Raw genomic sequence first — 6,000 nt, forward strand, 5'->3', positions numbered from 1 at the left:
AAGTTTCCTTTACTAGAGACAATACAACCATATCTACTGGTCTCACATGTCTTCTTTATCCCATCTGTCAAAATCTACACTATTTCCCTTTTGGAAGCAGGTGGTTGGAGTCCTTTCCTTCAATACAATTGACAGTAAGTTAATCAGGTTTAGAGACAATGGAATATTAATAATATAAACTAGGGCAAGACGACTGGTCTTACTTTGTCTCCTTCCTCTACTCAAAATACTGTTGTGAATATAAAGACCTCTGAAGCTTCGTCAAGTCACACTTCACAAAGCATCTAATGTATGTTTTTGAACATACTTGACTGCACATGAACAGTACGGAATAGATTCCTGTTATCTAACTAATGTCATGTCCAGGTGAGTGAAGAAACACCTCCATTGGGATTTTAAAAATAGCCCTTCACCCAGGAAAGGAAGTCAAACAAAAGAAGAAAGCAATCTTCCAAGGAGGTTTGCTATCTACGAGCAAGTATTTCTGTAGCTCAAATGGCCCCTTTTGACTCTATTCAGAAAGGAGGTATGGATCCTTTGAGTTAATTAAAAGCTATTTAAACAAGATAATTTTCTTTTTCCAGGATTCTGGAAATTTTCTTTTCAGAAATATTATAAGAAGTTAATTGTCTCCCCAAGATCCCTTGGGCACTTTATGCCGGGCTTTGCAGACCTCCTCTGATGAAGGCTGTTTCCTAACAGTTAGAGGCAAATCTCATGGCAGCCTTTATGAGGCTTCTGCCTCAGCAATAAAATCCTCCTTGTTTCTAAAGAGCCACTGTTTAATTTCAGGCAATCCCTATGGAAAGTGAGATACATTTCCACAAATGTGGGAGGTTGGTAATGAACACATTTACGACCCATATAATCAAATCTTTCTTTCTCATCATGATCTCTTATTTGCTTATCCCAGGCTGAAGCTACCCAAGCCCATGCCTGCTCCCTAAATTCCGTTAATAATAAAGCAGCCCAACCAAGCCATAGATAGAGCTGTTCACCTGTAACATAAAAATGTTGTACTGCTAATTAAGCTTTCCTTTTGCTTCAACAAGACTCTAAGTTCCTAAGTTCTTCCCATTTTCTTGTTACTTGTCTCCAGTTCAAGAATTATAAAAGAAAATGAACCATAATCTTTTTCACAAATATAACTAAATGGATAGCTATGAATTATCATCAGGTTTATGCCATTTATATAATTATTTAAATAGAAAAGGATAGCTTATTTCATTAGAATTTAAATAGCTATTATTTGTATTATTTGTATTTTTCCTTCCCTAAAGCAATAAAGGCATTTTTGTACTTATTATTTATTTTGATGTGATTTAATTCCATATATGCACATGGTAGAGAAACTCTCATTCGTGAGTACCTAAAGGCAACTGTATTCTCCACAGTATTTGTGATGTTTTTTCCTGGCTAATTAAAGCTCTTAGCCTATTTCTGACAAACCCTCTCATTAAGGAAGGAAAAGTGTTGTCTGGATTCCTAAAAAAATATCTTCACATCTTAGCGAGTTACTGTCATGGGGAATAGAAAGGTGACTTTTAATTCTAATTCATTTTTTTTAAAACCTCTGTCACTCATTTACTTATTTCGGTATCCACATTTTGTCTCTATGTCATTTGCTTTTTCATAAAACTCTAATTTGCATAGCAATATTTATCATCGGTCTCAGAACAAATGTTGATTCCCTTCCCTTCCTCCCCTTGTCACCTTTTAGGAAAAGCCTCCCTGAGCAACCTCTCCAAGTAATCTGACTCTGAAAACATGGCAATCTGCTTTTTAATGAACTACTACGTAAATATGTGTTCAGATTTTTTATTTTTTAATTTTTTAGTTTCAGAGAAGCAAACTCCACAAGGAATATTTAAAAAAATATTTTACCTAAAGAAATTTTGCAATGTTCCTTCCTTAGCTTGTGGTCTTTCTCTTCTTTATATCTCTCTCTCCTCCTCCTTCTACCTTTTCTTTCTCTTCACATTTTTCTCTTTTTCCCTCTGTATTTGCTCTAAAGAAAATCTCAGATCTCGTTCATTCCCTTTTTTTAACTACATGTCCTGTCAACACTGTACTGCCAACTCCAAACTTGGGGCCTTAACTCAAGACTCTCTCTGTAAAGTGCAGTCTCCCTAAGTTCTGAAAGAGAAAAGGTTGGCTAAGCCCTCTCTGCAATAGGGGGAAGGCAGGAGCATGATTTTCTTAGTGATGTGGTTGATAGAGTTGGAGAAAAGATATCAATATTCTCTTAAGGAAGACAGCCATGGGTCAAGATTAGACAAGGATTAAGATTTCAGGGGCAAAGATTAGAGAGAGTTGTAAGACAGGAAGTCAGGGGCAGTAATACTGATGAGTGTGATAGGCAGAATTTTAAGATGGCCCCAAGATGTCCTCTGCCCTGGGATACATATTCCATCCATTCTTCTGAACTCTGAACATAATGAATTTTATTTGCATGAGCAATTTAATTTAACCTATGTTATATGACACTGTTGACCTCGAGTTAGGGAGATTATCCAGGTAGACTGACTTAATCACATAGCCTTTTTTAAATTTTAATAATATCTTTTAATTAACCTATATATCCAAAGAAATACTATTTCAACATAGAACAAATATAGAAATTATTAATGATATACTATATTTCTGCACTAGTCTTGTAAATCAGGTATGTATTTTATGTCTACAGTACATTTCAATTTGGACTAACCATGTTTCAAGTGCTCAATAGTGACATATGGCTAGTGGCTACCATATTGGATAGTATACATAGAAGTCTTTCCCTTAAAATGAATCCATCTGTGTTACATGTTATTTTGACAATTTATTTCCTGGTTTCCCAGCCACAGCAGATTTGAAGCAGTAAATAAATGGTGAGAGTGATGGAGTGGTAATGGATAATAGGGAAGGGGCAGAAGAATTATAAGTGGCTGGGGTCATGCAATGTGAGCACGTTAGCCTTCCACACTTTAGGACCCCCTGAAGCACATAATACAATAGTCTGGTAGAATAATTGATAATCTTGCCTTTTAAAATATGTAGTTTTCTCCTGCTAGTTCCAGAAGGTAAGTCAGAGATGGAAAGCAAAAATATTTGACATGTTGTTGTTGGCTAGAAGATGATGGAGACCACATGGCAAGAAATGTAGGTGGCTTATGGGAACTGACAGCAGCCCCTAGTTGACAACAAGGATGAGGATGAGGATATGGTCTCATAACTACAAGGAATTAGATTCGGCCAACAAGAATGAGCTTGGAAGCACAAATTTCCACTTTGCCTAAAAATGAGAATTCAGTCTGGCTAACACTTTGATTTCAGTCTTATGATACCCTGAGCAGAAAACAAAGTCAAACTGTGCTAGAATTCTGACCTACAGCTGTGAGCTAATAAATGGATATTATGTTAATGTGCTAAGTTTGTGGTAAATTTTTATACAGCAATAGAAAACCAATACACATAAGCGAGATAGTAAAAATGGTCAACTCTCAGAGGTAAGCTATTATGTAATTATACAGCAGTATCTGTACATGGACAGGATGAACCTATTTAAAGAGTTTGGAGAAAATTATAGTACTGAGTTTATCCATGCTTCTTAATGCTTGCTTCCTAGAAATTTCTATGTGGATATACAGATAGAATCTTAAACTTAATGTGTTTGGAAGATCCTCTCATTCATTTGCTATCCTTAATTAGCTGCCCTATAACCTGTCTGTGGTAGGCAGAAAAATTGACCCCCAAGATAACCCCATCCTAATCCCTGGAACTTCTGTATATATCAAGTGATATTACAAGGGTGAATTTATGTTGCAAATGGATTAAGTCTGCTAATCAGTTTACATTAAGAAAAGGAGATTTACTTGGATTATCTGGACTAACCCAGTAACCACAGGGTCCTTAAATGGGGAAGAGGAGCACACAGAGTCAGAATCAGAGAGATGACCATGTGACAAAAATTTCATCTGCTATTACTGGCTTTGGAGATGGAGGGGTGTCATGGGTCAAGGCATGTGGACAGATTCTAGAAGCTAGAATAGGGAAGAAAACAGCATTTTCCCTAGAACCTCCTAGGAATGTAGTCTTGCTGATAACCTTGATTTTAGTGAGATTCATTTTGTACATCTTACCTCCACTACTGCAAAATAACAAACTTCATTGTTTTAAAACACTAGGCTTGTGGTAATGTATTACCATGACAATAGGAAACAAACACATACATTTTCATTTCATTTTCCTTCTCTAGGTTAATAGCATCACCAACTGCTCAGTCAACCCAGATATAAATCTCAGCACCATCTTTAATTCTTTCCTTTCTCACATTCCTTGTTCAGCACATGGACAAGTCAAAGGATATTCTATCACCTCACTTATACCCATTACTTCCATTCCGTTGACTATAACATCATTGGTGTGGGCATTCATAATATATATGGACTGGGCTATTGCAATTATTTCTGTCATCAGGGCTCACCTCCATCTGCCAGGCTAACATCAGTGTTATTTTCTACAGCTACAAAAGTGGTCAAACATATCCCCGGATAACAAGCTAAAAACAACAAAAATAGCCTTTTAATGACCTTTATAACATATAAATTTAATATAATTTCTTATACTGTCTAGAATACTGTTCAAATCTCTGAGAAACTTTTAGAAATCTACTTTTTGCAACTTGAAATGTAATGCTTCTCTTTACTTATCATTTAGTTTGAATCATTTTTGGCCATTCTTACTGTTCTTTATTTATATAATATCATGCTTATTTCCAATTTTTTAATCCCACTTTCCCAGTCAGTGTAAGGAAAATATTTCTTTATTTTACCTATATGTTCTTTGAAATTAAAATTATGAGCCATAAAAATTAGCTTCACTAAAGCTCTAACCTATCCCCACTTCAATTCTTTTTCTCCATACAGAAAAGTTCTCTGTACAGCATTAGTCAGTAACATGATGCCAAATCCTTCCTGCCAAATATCATATTAAATTGGTGAATCATCATATTTTAAAAATACAACAGTTTTTTTTTATTTCAACTTTCATATTTTATGTTAGTGAGACATTCCTAAATTATTCATTCTAGGATTATGAAGTGTTTCTGGAGATATGGATATTTTTTCACCAATATAGATACATTAATACCATCATAGAACTGCAAGAGCCTTAATCACACTTCAGCTTCTGTACATGAAATATATAACCAATCTGCAGAAGGTGATAATGATGCCCTCTCAATGATCTAGAAGTATCCCCCACCGTTGACCTCCACAAATATCTTAATTCTGCTCAAAGTTTCCTTTTATAAATGATTACTCTTGGTTCCTATAAAATATCATGCTATATTTTATTAATCTATGCTACTGATAATACATTGAACTGTTTCAGGTAAAGACAAGAAACATTTCTCCTTCCATTAATTCACTTGAATCATTTTAAATTGCCAATATTTTACTGATAAAATTTTCTATTTTATATGTTTTATAAGTTATTATCCAGATTACCTACAGCTAACTGATTATTTAAAATATAGGGGAAAGTTAGAAATAAGCTAGAGGATATGGCAAACCTGAACACTACCGAGACCTATGAGCCAACAAACTATTACTAAAAAATCTAATACCAGAATTCTATGGTATATTTGAATTATAAAAAGATCAATTAAAAGAGTATAAGAAAACCTTTTTTTCTAAGCAGAGAGTGCATGGGCTATTAGGTATATTAGAATTAATGGAAAGTATAAACTATTGATTTCTGTAGAAGGTTGGCAAATGTCCACAGGCAAGATATTGTGGCTCAGACAAATGTAGTTCAAAGAAATGTAGGTCATAGAATAAAGACATCAGGAAGGCAAATTGATAACTTATTGATCATTTGGAAATAAAAGAGCATAGCAGTTGCAGTCTATGGCCTTGACTTCTATGTCTGGTTCTGATTTTGTGACATTGGGGAAAGTAGCTTGATATCTCTCCCTGACCCTTAAAACATAATATTAGTAATGGGTTTCATGAAGGA

The sequence above is a fragment of the Eulemur rufifrons genome, chromosome 7, assembly GCF_041146395.1.
Source record: "Eulemur rufifrons isolate Redbay chromosome 7, OSU_ERuf_1, whole genome shotgun sequence".
In the NCBI taxonomy this organism is placed as follows: domain Eukaryota; kingdom Metazoa; phylum Chordata; class Mammalia; order Primates; family Lemuridae; genus Eulemur; species Eulemur rufifrons.